The following is a 15,734-nucleotide window of genomic DNA, read 5'->3' on the forward strand; positions in this document are numbered from 1 at the left end:
CAAGTATAGTACTTAGCGTCCTAAGTTGTTTTCACTCAAGGGCGTATCTTATTGCATTTGCATTCATAGTTTTATTTGTTCACGTTAAGGGTATAGTACCCTAGTCCATGTGTTTTGCTCGCTGAGTTCATATTTACTCCAGATGTATGTGGAGATCTTCTCCAAAGTTCATGCCTCTGGGCTGTTTTGTGCAGAATCGAATGATGAAGCGTGATTCCATTTGTCGAAGAAGACGGACCGTGTCTCCTCCCCTGTCTGGTTTGGTCAGCATCTTTAACCCATAGTAGTTCATGGCTCGCCAATCCCCATTTTGGCAAGTGTTCAAATGTTTTGCTGTGGCATACAGCATGTTCGAGTTCTTTACAGCCCGGATGTGTTCCAGTATTCTTTTCTTTAACATGCATGTGGTAGATCCTATGTATTGCATACCACATTTACATTCTATCACATACACCACGTTTTTGGATGTACAGGTGATGTACTGTTTGATAGGCATGTATTTTCCATCAGGTTCCAACACAGTCTTCATTTTTTTACCTATTTTGCATGCTTTGCATGTGGTACATGGCTTGAAGCCTACATTTTGTTCCGTCCACCATTTGGGTTCTTCTTTGATCTGAAAATGGCTTTTGACTAATAGGTTTTGCAGAGATGTGTTTTTCTTATACGTGATGGAGGGGTGTTTACCCGCCAGTGGTCCCACATCCGGATCGCTGGTTATCAAGTGCCAATATTTTTTCATTTTTTTCGCTATTAACCCACTCTCTTTGTTATATGTGGTTACAAATCTAGGTGGATCTTTGTCTTGTGGGGATTGTTGTTTTTCAACCAAAGTATCTGCTCTGCTGATTTTGTGTGCCTTCTTTTTGCAGTCATTTAGCACGTAGTCCTTATATCCTCTTGACAGGAATCTTGCTTTACTCTCAAGTATCTTATTTTCTGCATCTTCTGGTTTTGAACAGTTTCTTTTCAATCGTACATATTCCCCATATGGGATGCTTTTGAGTAGCGATCTCGGATGGAAACTGGTGCCATGGAGAACACTGTTAGTCGCAGTTTTTTTTCGGAACAGTGTTGCTTCCAGTTTACCTTCTGAGACATAGACCTTGGTGTCTAAAAAGTCTATCTCTTTCTTGTTGGTTGAGCATGTAAATTGGAGACAAAGAGAGTGGGTTAATAGCGAAAAAAATGAAAAAATATTGGCACTTGATAACCAGCGATCCGGATGTGGGACCACTGGCGGGTAAACACCCCTCCATCACGTATAAGAAAAACACATCTCTGCAAAACCTATTAGTCAAAAGCCATTTTCAGATCAGAGAAGAACCCAAATGGTGGACGGAACAAAATGTAGGCTTCAAGCCATGTACCACATGCAAAGCATGCAAAATAGGTAAAAAAATGAAGACTGTGTTGGAACCTGATGGAAAATACATGCCTATCAAACAGTACATCACCTGTACATCCAAAAACGTGGTGTATGTGATAGAATGTAAATGTGGTATGCAATACATAGGATCTACCCCATGCATGTTAAAGAAAAGAATACTGGAACACATCCGGGCTGTAAAGAACTCGAACATGCTGTATGCCACAGCAAAACATTTGAACACTTGCCAAAATGGGGATTGGCGAGCCATGAACTACTATGGGTTAAAGATGCTGACCAAACCAGACAGGGGAGGAGACACGGTCCGTCTTCTTCGACAGATGGAATCACGCTTCATCATTCGATTCCGCACAAAACAGCCCAGAGGCATGAACTTTGGAGAAGATCTCCACATACATCTGGAGTAAATATGAACTCAGCGAGCAAAACACATGGACTCGGGTACTATACCCTTAACGTGAACAATTAAAACTATGAATGCAAATGCAATAAGATACGCCCTTGAGTGAAAACAACTTAGGACGCTAAGTACTATACTTGTATAATCAGAACACACCAGTCCTTGGTTGTCATTATTGTTTTTAATCAATTTTGCTTCATAAACTACGTATCCAACAATGCCAATTTATGGCTCAGGTGGGGCAGTATAAAAATGGAAAGCAAAAAAGGACTTGCTGACCGTGAGAAAAGCCGTGAGGCTGAAACGCGTCGGTGGAGTGTTGGTGTAATAAAAACTTCTAAATAATTATCCGGTTGTGCCGCCCTCCTTGTGTTCAAAAAAAAAAAAAAAAAAAAAAATATATATATATATATATATATATATATATATATATATATATTGTTCTCCAACTTGAAAAACGGCAGCGCCTCTGCCCGTTTCCCCAGCGCGCAAACAGCAATGATCGTCTCGAGTCAGGCTTGTGAAATAGCTTCTTTTATTTTGCCATCAAAGTGCAGGGTGCAGAAACCATCAAACAGACGCATTTCGGGCGCGGACGCCCTTGCTCACTGTCCATATATATATATATATTCACTGAAAAAACCACAGGTTTCAGCCATGTTATAGTTAAAAATTAGCATTTAAAAAACCTTAGAAATTCACTGAAACAATCACAGGTTTCACACATGTTATAGTTAACTGGACATTTCACTCATACAAAATCATTGAAATTCCCCCGTTATAGTTAACTATAACTCGTGCGCCCGCAATGCACTGCTGATGACGTCACATATTACATCACTCATGACATGGTCAGTGACATCACTCATGACATCACTGATGACATCTCAATTGACATCACTGATGACATCATCCAGTGAATGTGTGTCTTTCTGAAAAATAAATATTTTTGATACATGTATGTCTAAAGGTCGATGGAAGAATAAATGGTAAATAAGTGTCTGAATGGATATTGTTTTGTAAAAATGATTGCATAATTGACTTATTAAGTGTATCTTAGTGAATACATGTATTAGCGAGTAATGTTTAAATATGTAAATATCTGTATCAGTGTCTCACTTTGTGTATAAGTGGCTGCATGGGTTGGTGGCGAGCTACTTCAGTGTCGATATGGGTTATTAGTTGGTTTTTTGAGTATCAGTATGAGTGTCTGTATGGTTTGGTGGGGGTATTACTTACCGCATAGATGCATGAATGGGTGACTCACTGTTTGTATGTGTTTTGAAGACAGTATGTGTGCAGGACTGTATGGGTAGAAGAGTGTGTGAATGGGTGTGTTAGTGAATGAACAACTGTCTCAATAGTATCTTTATGAGTAACTACATATGTTTTTAACGAGTATATGTGAGAGCGAGAGATTGTAAGAGTTCCTGTATAAATAAGTATGTGTTTCTATAAGTGATTGTTTAAGAGAGTAAGTATGTGTATGTTTCAGTAGAAGTAAGTGTAGTGGTGGGTGTATAGCTGCATGTGGAAGTAAATGGATGATTGATAGTTTATTTGCATGTGTGAGTATGTGTGTGAGTGACTTTATGTATAAGTGTAGGTGTGTAACAGGATGTATAGGTGTATGAGCAAATATGATGAGTGAGTACATGTATGAGTGACTATATAGAGCTGTTGGTAAATGAGTGGATGTGGATGTAGATTTTGGAATTACTGAATAGGTTGTTCTAACTGGTTTTGGTATCTCTATTTTTTTGAAAAATTTAGTTTCTATTTTTGAATGTGTGTATCAAGGGTTATATTACACTGAGAGGAGGACTGCCACTCTGTCACAAGGATGATGTTGTTTGAGATGTCATCAGTGATGTCATGAGTGATGTCACTGACCATGTCATGAGTGATGTAATATGTGACGTCATCAGCAGTGCATTGCGGGCGCGCGAGTTATAGTTAACTATAACGGGGGAATTTTATTGGTTTTGTATGAGTAAAATGTCCAGGTAAATATAACGTGTCTGAAGCCTATAGTTTTTTCAGTGAATTTCTAAGGTTTTTTAAATGCTAATTTTTAACTATAACGTAGGTGAAACCTATGGTTTTTTCAGTGAATTTCAAAGGTTTTGTAAATGATAATTCTTAAATGTATTAATTACTAAAAAAAAAATTCTTTTTTTACTAATTTTACTCATTTTTGTAATAAATATTTATATATTATTTTGTTTTATTTATAGTGCATATTGTATTGTAAAATATTAATAAAACTAAATATAAAAATATTTTGTTGTAATAATTTTTTTTTTACAAACATAAAAATTAAATTTGATATTATTCTTTTTTTTTAGATAGTCGCACCGTACGCATACGGTGAAAGCACCAACATTTATACTGTAAATTGTATTAAGCACGCACGCACACATCACGAGTATGTTTTGACGTTAACCGGTGCATCCGCGCCTCCGTGTGACATCATCTACGTTTGTAGGACCCCCCGTACCCGCACCTCCTAAAGTTTTATAATGTTAAAAACAATATATTTATGTATTTCTTGTAAATTTTAAAGGGAGACATTATCTGGGATAATCAAGATTTTTTTTTTTTTAACTTTTAAGAACCGTATATTACTTTTTAAATTACGAACATCGCAATCGTACGTCCAGCGTATACGCTCCGTAAGAGCGTCATAAGCGCAGCGTAAGAGCTCTGTAAGGGCACCGCAAGAGCACGTTCAGTCATGTGACATTAAAAGAAGAGATTTCATTGGTTCATAATACTTTCTACTCTAATTTTTGAAAGACCCCTCCCATTTTGTTCATTCTTCTTTGACTTTTTGAGGAGTAGCACCCTTTCTTTACAGCTGAAGTCCTTTGGAACTTTATTTGATTATTATGGCTGCTCGATCTACAACACCTTCTGAGCATTCTTCTGATGAGAACTCCTTCCATCAGAACCTCCACCGAAGAAAAAAAAGGAGGCTTTCATTTGGAATTGTTTTTCTATTCCTGAGGGCCAAAAGAAAGTGAACGCTCCAAAGGTGACCGGCAAACTTTGTGATGTAGTTCTATCTCGCGGGGACCCAACAAAGAAATATTCATTTGGAACAGCAAGCATGGACAGACATGTAAAAAACTTGCACCCCAATAATTATGCAAGGGAGAAAACCCGCAGCCTTCAGGATGCTCCACCAACTTCAGTGCCAAGCACCTCAAGTACGCCGCTACCATCATCTGGAACCACTCCTACAAATGTGAATGTTTCTCAATTTTCCAAAATATAGTTCCACTGCATATATTGCAATGAACTTTTATGTTATGGGGAGCAGTCAGTGGACCTCATTGTTAGGAGGCAGGAGCAGCACCAATGCCCCAGAAACTGATTTTTTTAATGGAATTTCTATTGCAGGTCCACAGGTTTTTGTTTTCAAAAGTTCTCTTTTTCTAGTTTTTGTTTCTACAAAAAAAAATCTCAAAATTGTTGAAAAAACTACAAAAAAGTACAAAAGAAAAAAGAAAAAAAACAGTTCTTTTTAGAACTACATCTACTGGTCAAATAAAATAACTATATTTCTATGTTTGTCTGTAAAAGTTTGTCAGAAAAAATGTGTACTTCATAAATGAATGAATGAATTTGAAAGTGCAAAACTATAAGGATGTGCTACAGCATAAATCTATAGGGTGTTTACCTATAGTATACTGTAGTACCGCCGAAGCACTTGAATGTAACATATGTATATAAATATGTTACAAATCCATGCTTCAAGTTGCACTATTGGTGAAACTGCGTGGATGAATTTGTATGTATTAAGGCGGTTTTACAAACCCCTTGTGTCTCTTTTACACAACCATTGCATCACATTTGTGATGCAGTGGTGGTGTAAAAATGTACCAAGATGTATGCTATTTACAATCTGTCGTAATTGGAAGGTGCGTCACATTGTAAAGGCGTGCGTCAAAAGGGGGCTTTCCTGCACAGTTGGGGGGTGTTCTGGCGAAGGAACACTTCTTAAAAGTGACTAGGTGAAATCTATAAGATTTTATTCAGTCACTTTTTGGATAATACTGCGTCAAAACCCTGCACCTGTTTGAAGCAGGTGTAAGGATTGACACAGCATTGTGAGCATAGAGCCCAAAGAACATTGCTGGAGCTGCATTGTCTTTGCAATGCAACTCAAGCAAGGCACCATCTTCACAGCACAGAAACATCACATATCTGTGCCATTTTTGCCCCATAGTGCACCACATTGTAAATATGCTGCATCCATGATGGTGATGTCGGAGTGCATAATAACTGGAGATCTACCACTTAATCTACATCTACTAATTACTGTTTTAATGTAGTGAATGCTTTACTACACACTGATCAATGAGTCACTCGAAAACTATTGCAAGAGTAACAGAGTGTTTGGTGGAAGTGAAAAGGGACAAACTGCAGGTGCATAGAATAATGTATGCACAGTCTGTTGGGGTTTGAAGTACTCTATACCCTAATGCCCACTTTGCACCATGAGTACTTGACTACGCACATAGGCCTCATTTATGAGATTTCGCCATAGGAAAGTGCAGCAGGCCTTCCTGCTATGCTTCCCTATGGCAAAAGAAAAAGACTGGAATGCACCATATCTGTAAGATATAGCATATTCCTATCCTTTTCCCTTACACCGGCGCACAATGGTCTGCCTGCACCAATGCAGAAACCTTAGCAGAATGGAGCAAGCGTGTCTGCATTGTAAGGACGATTATTTTTGTACAGGTACCGAAACCTTTCTGTAGAAAAATAATCACAAGAGACTTTTCCTTTTTCTACATGTACTGCAGAAAGCAACACACATAGAAAAAAGAAAACGAGGAGAAATAAAACAATTTTTTCCCGTTGCACCATGCTTATGCCTCTGCTGGGATGGGATACATTTTTCACAGTGTCTCAAAATTAGAATTTATTGCAAATGTAGGACAAAAGGCCATGGGTATTGCTAGAAACACCCCCACCAACAACCGTTACACACCCCGCTAACGCAGAACACTCTATAAAAGCATCTGATATTTATCAGGCAACAGTAAACCTAAAAAAGTATCCTAGTGCTACCTGATAAATATTACACTGACAGCTGTGCCACAGAACACCACAAAAAGTAAAGTTCCAATGGCACAAGAAGTCTCATAAATGAGGCCGTGAATAATTACAAGACTGTGTAGGTGAATGTATACCAACTTTACTTTTAGAACATTCTACAAATAAGCACATAGTACTGTATGGTTGACAAAAATACTGAAACACTAGTGTAAAACTGTTTGGTGAAAGTGTAATGATACAGACTGGGGATTTGAAGGTATAAAAGACAAGTCAACTGTTGTGTAGAATAGAGGATGCATAGTCTATACGGATTTGAAGCAGTCCATGCCCTAAGACCTACTTTGGTGCATAGAAGACTGCATGGCCTAAGGCCTAATTTGCTGCATGAGTACTTAGATACTGACTGGATGATTACTGTTCTCCAAGGAGAGTGCCTAACTGAATTTATAAGTGCTTCAGTTTTAACACAGTGAATGAATTAGTACATTCTGCCGAATGGGTCACTACAACAGTGCAACAGCAGTGACAGAGTGCTTGGTGGAAGTGTAAGGATACAGACTGGGGAATTGAAGGTATAAAAGAAAAGTGTGCAGGTAGATACAAGACTGCATGCATATTGCATAGAGGTTTGAGGCACTCCATGTCCTAAGGCCTACTTTGCTGCATGAGTACTTGGGTATTGACTGAATGATTACAGTTCTGCTAGGAGAGTGCCTGAATACATTTATAAGTGCTTCAGTTTTAGCACAGTGAATGGATTAGTACATGTTCTAATAGTTTATAGATAAGCACATAGTCCTGTATGACTCAATACAATACTGAAACAGTAGAGTGAGAATGATTGCTGAGAGTGTAATAATACACATTGAAGAATTCAATATAGAAAAGAGTAGTTTGTAGTTACATAGAAGACTGCAATAATCTATGTAGGTTTAAAGCAATCCACGGCCTAAGACGTATTGTCCTCCATGAATATTTGGATACTGACTAGATGATTACAGTTCTGCAAGCAAACTGCCTACTGAATTTTAAATAGCCTCATTTTTAGCACACGACATACAGAAGGACATTCTGTTGAATAGCTCTATTTAATACTGCATCAGCAATCACTGAGACTTTGCTGGAAGTCAAAGGAAATGCACCTGGAAATAAAAACTATAAAACACAACTTTGCTGGTGCATAGAACATTGCATTAATAATTTATAAAGGTTTGAAGCACTCCATGCCCTAAGACCCATTTTGTTCCATGAGAACTTGGATACTTGCTGAATGATTAGAATTCTACAAGAAGAGTCTCTCAAACCATTTTTCATTTTTAATCATACATTTATTCTTCTAACAATTCATAATTTAATGGAACTTCCAGCATCACTTCATCTGAAATTTCGTTCTCTTCATTATGAATTCCAAAAGTCATGTTTTGAAACTCAAAGTCGTCTAATGCTTCAGTAAACTTATCGTCCAAACTTTGATATAAAAAATCACAGGTAATATCTCCTGCACCAATACTTTCTTCTTCATTCTCGCTGTCTATGAAACGTATATTAAACTCCTCTGTCAGACTGTCAGTAATTTCATAACTCTCTTCCATATTCCTCTGCTCTTCTTCCATATTGAATTTTATTTTGTTGTTCCTTGCAGAAAAACATAAACACTTCATTTTATTATTTTCCCTAATACGTAATACAAAACTAGCTTTATCAACTATTTTTCCCTTTAAAAAATATTATACAAAAACTTTTCTCAAGAATGTTATATGATTATATCAATTAAATTTGCTTATATTATTTTTTGGTTATAAAATGGCCTTGTATTTTCAAATCAGTCACTGTTTATCATTAAAAAAATAAACTAAGGCTATTATAATAAAATGCAGTACTAAAAAAAGTAAAAAATATCTATTCAGCTTACCAGTTCCAAAGCAGTTGATGTGTTGTAGTAGAATACAAAGAACACAGGTACACTCACTATATATTTTTAAAAAATTCTTCAAATGTGTTTCAAAGATACAAGCCATCTTTACAAACATTTGTACACCATAGACGTTGTATTACTTCACTTTTGTAGAGGTACATCCCATCGATCATTTTTGATACTTAGTTATACTTACCTTCAAAATAATAAATAAAATAAAATAAAAAAATATTGCAAATTTAGCATCTGTAGAAGACAATCAAAAATACAGTTACAATTTATCTTTTACAACACAAAATCATTTCTAAAGCATTTAATTTGCCTTTTTTGCTGTTCTCAGACTATATTGAATTTCACAAGAAACAGTGAGTTCAATAGTACTCATCACATAACAGCGGGCAAAAAAAAAGACAATCAAAAAGATTATCTTAAAAAACCCAAGCAACAATCTCATTAAGAATCAAAAAAATAGAAATAAATCATATCTTAAATGTTTTTTTCTAAGACCAATTTCTTACGTAACTATGAGGTATGTCAAACAATCCTGAAATAACCAAAAACCACCATTAATTATATTCCATGATAAAACTTGAAAAAAAGTTATTAAAGATTTCACAAACTTTTCCCCATGGCCAAATAGTATGTGTGAAATTCTTACTTTGAAAGTTGTTCTATAGTAACTCTGAATATTTGCCTTCCAGTTTTTTGATGTAAAACCATTGATATCATTTGCACCGTCCCCCAGCGCTGATCTGTCATCCCAACGCTATTCAACATCTTCATAGCCACCCTCACATAAGTGGCCCACCATCTCAACCACAACATTATCTCTTGAGTCGACGATACCCAGCTCATCCTCGTCTTCACCAAGAAACATACCATAAAAACAACCTCCACAACGTAATTAAAGATATCACCAAGTGGATAAGGAGTAGCTTTCTAAATCTGAACTTGAACAACATTAAGATACTCATCCTCAAACCCACTCAGCTTCAGATGACTTCTGTTGGCCAACTACATTATAAACAGTACCAACACCTACTGACCATGCACACAACCTATGATTCATTCTTAAGTCTTCCCTCTGCATGTGTAAGCAAGTCTACAGCATCTCCTCATATTGCTATAACACCCACCACATGCTCTGCAACATTTACAAGTGCAGCCTAACTAAAAGAAGAAGAACAGTGACACAGGCCCTCATTAACAACACACTACACAGTGGCAACACACTCTACATAGGAATATCAAGCAAACACCTACAACGACTACAACAAATCCAAAACACCTCTACCTGACTGATCTTCAATATCCTCTGCTGTAGCCACATCACTCACAACCTCATACACCTACACTGCTTCAACATCAACTTGAGGATTATCCTTCAAACTCCTCACCCTCCCTTACAAAATAGTCTGCAACACCAGTAATCATGAAAGGCTAAACTTTAGTTCTTAACATTTGGGCTTCATTTGGGCTTCAAAAATATTAGGTAAGATTTGGTAACTCTTTAGGCAATGTTGCTTAAAAACGAATTGAGTATCATTACAATGTGTCCAACCTTTCAGACATCTTAAATAAACAGTGTAGTGTCCAGATGTTGTAGAAGGTCCATCATTAAAAATAATTGCAACAGCTGCAAAAGCTCTTCCTGATATTGATACTTGAGTAGCTACAACATTTCTCATTAAAGTTTTCAATGTTCTTCCATCAGCTCTACAACGTTTCAACATTAAAATAACATACTAGTTGCTCCACTAACTAGATTATTAAAAGACACTGATTCACACTTTGGTAAAGTGAAATATATAAATCTTTCAGTGTCTATGTCAGTGATACATGTAAACAAACAATTTTGACACTTATTTTCGTATTTATAAGAAAGGCAAAAAGGGTCTCAATATCTATACCTTCATATTCCAATACACGAAGCATAAACATTAAAAATTCCTGACAATCTTGCTGTATATTTTGCGTAAATTGAGTAGAACAGGAACATATGTCCAAAAGATTTCGAATATCAGAAACACTTTGTATTTTAGTTCTATCACTACTACATTTCTCATAAATAGAATACAACAATGAAGAGAATCTTTTCTCCTGATGTTTAGCAATTTGCTGTTGCAAACTTTGAAGAAGAAAAACAACATTAACAACTACATTAGCATAGCAGTTGACACCACAACTATTTTAAACCGATATCCAACATTTTCTTCAACACTATCGCTTTTCTTTTTGTTTGCAGGCGCAACTTCATCTTGTTTTTTTCCTTTCTCTACAGTTTCACTACAGATATTCTCTAATCTTCTTTTTCTACCTACCACACGCTTTTCAAACACTGGATATTGACCTAAATTGGGTGCATATTCTCTCTTTCACACAATTTGCATCTGCACTAACCTTTGTCTCATCAAAATCAATCAAATACAATCCAGACACAGTTCTCACTCTGGACAAAGCAACATATGCCATACCCTCTTTAAACACTGTACTTCCAATATTCATTAAAGCACTATCTGCACCTAAACCTTGAGATTTATGAATGGTAACCGAATATGCCAAACAAATAGGAAACTGTTTTCTGCGTACATACAAATCTTTTACAAGCAAAAAATGAACTGGACAACGACTAAGTTGTTGCACTTTAGGAATTTCATCAAATTTGATTTTCAAAAATTCAATCCCATCTCTATTTACATAATTAACAAAATCAACAATTTTACCCATTGCTCCATTTACTAAACCTTTTTCCACATTCAAATTACGTCGTAAAATTACCCTACAGTTTTTACATTTATTTATTTATTTTTCACATTTTTAGAGCGCACTGTTACCCGGAGGTGTCCTGGCGCTAACGTGATTGAACCAGTGTATGTGGGTAGGGAGCTTTAGTGAGTAAAGAGCCAGGTCTTAAGCACTCTTCTGAAAGATAGCAGGTCCGACGACAGTCTGATATTGAGTGGTAATCTGTTCCAGGCTACTGCGGCGCCTAGGGAAAAACTCCTGCCCCCCCATCACGCTTTCTTGACTCTGGGGACTGATACCAATGCCTGCTCACCAGATCTTAAGGTTCTTGCCGGCTTATGCCAGTGAAAGAGCAGCTTCATACGCGAGGGCCAAGGTTGTGCAGTGCCTTGAAGACCACGCAGAGTGCTTTGAAGACTATTTTTTTTGGACTGGCAGCCAGTGAAGTTTCACCAGATCCTGAGCTACCGAGGCAAACTTAGGGGTGTCAGTGATCAGGCGGGCGGCTGCATTCTGCAGGATCTGCAGCTTGTTCAGTAGGCCCTGTTGAGCGTTCAGCATAAGGCTGTTACAATAGTCTAGACGTGAGAGAACCAGTCCAGTAACCACAGTTTTTCTATGCTCTACCTCCAGAAATGGCAGCACTTTCCTAATTGTTTTAAGGATGTAATGCGTGGATGAGGATAGTGCATTGATCTGTGGTTTAAAGGATAATGAATCATCCACCAGTATACCTACATTTTTAACCTTCGCCACTGGGGAGGGGAGGGTTCCCATTTCTTCTGGCCACCATATCGGGGACCAGAAGTTGTCCTTGGAACCAAAGAGTAGCACTTCTGTCTTTGTAGAGTTGAGCTTAAGACAGATTTGTGCCATCCAGTTGCCCACCTCTTGCCTATCTGCTGTGCTATCTATTTCGCCCAGCAGCAGTGACACCACTATCTGCGTGTCATCTGCGTATGCTGTGAGGTTAAAACCAAAGGATTGAATAACCGGCGCTAGGGTAGAGACGTACACATTAAAAAGGGTCGGGCTCAGTGAGGACCCCTGGGGAACTCCACAAGGAAGCACAAAAGGACGTGATTCAAATTCCCCCAGTGCCACCGTCTGAGTCCTATTGGAAAGGAAGGCCTGTAAGATCTTCAATGCCTTTCCTTGAATTCCGCAGGCCCTCACCCGGTCCATCAACAACTTGTGATGGACCGTGTCGAAGGCCGCGGAAAGATCCAACAAGATCAGGGCGGCTCCTGCGTCCATCACTCTTCTAATGTCTTCCACCGACTTAATCAGGGCGGATTCCGTGCTGTGTTCTGCATGAAAACCATGTTGGGATGGATCTAGATGTTCTCCTGTCCTCAAAAAGGCACTTAGCTGCGTATTTAAGGTGCCTTCTATAATTTTGGCTGGGAGGGGTAATCTGGCAATAGGCCAGTAGTTGTTCATCTCAGCTATGTCCAGGTTGGATTTTTTTAGGAGGGGTAGGATGGAAGCTCGTTTCCATTTTGCAGGAAATTCCCCACTGTCCAACATGAGATTGAGGAGGGGAGTAAGTCCGGCTGCAATGGTGGTTGGAGCTAATTTGGCAATTGCAGCAGGGCAGGGGTCATGAGGGGAGCCCGATTTTATCTTCTGTAGTCGGCTCACTACCTCCTTCTCGCTGATTTGGGTCAATTGTAGGAGTTTTTCCGAATTGCTGTCTAACTCCGGACCAACGATAGAGGGAGGAGTCCTTACTTGACTGTCTAGGGGAGAGAAGATTTTTTCCACTTTTTCCCGGAAAAAAGTGGCAAGATTCTCACAGAGTAGAAGACTGGGGGGGATCTCTATGGTCTTGGGGACTACCAGGGATGACACAGTCCGAAATAAATCCTTCGGGGCATTACTGGCTTCTTTAATCCGTTTCGTGAGAAAGGTCCGATTTGCCTGTTGTATCATCTCTTTATAGGCTCTTTGCTCAATATTGAGAATTTTTTTGTCTGTCTCACTATAGTTTGTCCGCCAAGTTCTTTCCATTTTTTACACCGAGTTTTATGGTCCCTGATCTGCTCGGAGAACCAAGGGGCGGATGGATTTGAGCGTGTGGAGTAAAAAGTTTTAGGGGGAGCCAGTTGTAAGCATGCTGACTCTAGCCAATTAGTGTAGGCTGAGGCTGCTTCCTCCACATTTCCTGTGAGGGGCTCCAAGGAAGTTTTTAATATACCCTCCAGCACCTCACCATTTATGTTGTTCCATTTCCTAACCTGTCTTGGTACGTTTCTGGCTCTAGATGATCTCACGGGGGGCTAGGGTAACATTAAAATGGACTGCTGAGTGATCAGACCAGGGGACCGGCTGCACTGTTAATACGTTAAGGCTGGGATGATTTGAAAAAATCCTGTCCAGGGTATTTCCTGCCTTGTGAGTCGGACCTCAGACCCATTGCTTCAGACCCACCCCCTGCAGTAGGTCAATCAGATCGCGTGTGTCTGGATCCGAGCCGCATTCTAGGTGGAAATTAAAAGCAGTGTAAAAGCTTGGGCACAGGCTGCAACTTCGAGTAGCTTACTCAGAGCTACAACAAATGGGGCTTTGGTCCCTGGGGGCCTGTAAACAAGACAGCCTCTGAGGGTTTGATGATCGGATAAGGTAAGATTAAAGAAAAGAGTCTCCTCTAGACCTATGGATCCAGGTTGAAAGGACCCTCTAATTGAGTTGTGGTAAATGATAGCTAGGCCACCACCTTTCCTCTTTTCTCGATTTTGAGTATAGCAAACATATTCCGGCGGAGTGGCGTTAACAATGTCAGGACCTGAAGCGGCATCGGTCCAGGACTCCGTAATAAATGCTATTGTCACTCCAGCGTCCTGAATCAACTTCGCTACTTCTATGCTGTGTTTGACCAGTGATCTAGCATTGAGGAGAAGGCACTTGACCGAGGGATGATTTTTCCTTAAAGGTTTTTCCTTATAGTCCCTGGGAGGTGCAATAGGTTGCCAGCACAGTCTGGGCAAAGGCTGTGAACAGTTAGTGCATTGGAGAGGGTTCTTCCGTGCGTTATCCCCCATTTCCAAGATTGTGCAACCTGCTAAATTGGTGCTGTCCCTTAAAGCCCAAAAAGCCTCGCTGTTATGAGTGTGCCTCGAGGTTGGATTGGCTTGCAGCGGAGCAGGGGTCCTGGCCTAAGGTGCGGGTCCGGCGCGGACGGGCGCAGACGGGCCTGCCTTTGGCGAGCCTTCGGTGCGCCGCTGGCGCGCCCGCTGTGCTTCCTAGGGAAGGGTGCCATTTTATGGGAGAAGGGTCGGGAGGGGCGGAGCACTAGACTGCTCAGCCGGCTCCTCACCCAAGATGGCGGGACCCACGGGGGGAGTAGTCTCCAGTTCGGTGAAATACAATTAATGTGCAAATGAGCAGTACGTTTTTAAAAAGGCATACAGATAATAGCGCTTTTAAAACCAAATTACAGTAAACATAGCCACAATCGCGATGTCACCCGCAACGGTCCCGGCTTCCACCTCAGGGCGCGCAAGCACGCCACTCACACTAGCCATCAATGGGGTGTGTTAAATCTCCAGGTTTTTATGGGAGAAGGGTCGGGAGGGGCGGAGCACTAGACTGCTTGGCCGGCTCCTCACCCAAGATGGCGGGACCCACGGGGGGAGTAGTCTCCGGTTCGGTGAAATACAATTAATGTGCAAATGAGCAGTACGTTTTTAAAAAGGCATACAGATAATAGCGCTTTTAAAACCAAATTACAGTAAACATAGCAGCAATCGCGATGTCACCCGCAACGGTCCCGGCTTCCGCCTCAGGACACGCAAGCACGCCACTCACACTAGCCATCAGTGGGGTGTGGTAAATCTCCAGGTTTTTATGGGAGAAGGGTCTGGATGGGTGGAGCACTAGACTGCTCGGCCGGCTCCTCACCCAAGATGGCGGGACCCACGGGGGGAGTAGTCTCCGGTTCGGTGAAATACAATTAATGTGCAAATGAGCAGTTTACATACATATACATTCTTTTCCAACCCAGCAGTTTTACTTATCAATTTCTCTAAAGAATCTAATTTCCTCTTCAATTTTTCCGTCAAAATAATAGTGATCTCTTCATGTTCTATTTTATCAATAGCTTCCAATTTTATAATTTGTTCATTTTCCAATTTTAACATTTCTTCATTGAATATAGAACATTCACGTAGTGTTGGCATTAAACAGATTATAGAGTTGTTTTCTGAAAT

Source organism: Lissotriton vulgaris, chromosome 6 (genome assembly GCF_964263255.1).
Source record: "Lissotriton vulgaris chromosome 6, aLisVul1.2, whole genome shotgun sequence".
NCBI classification, from domain to species: Eukaryota; Metazoa; Chordata; class Amphibia; order Caudata; family Salamandridae; genus Lissotriton; species Lissotriton vulgaris.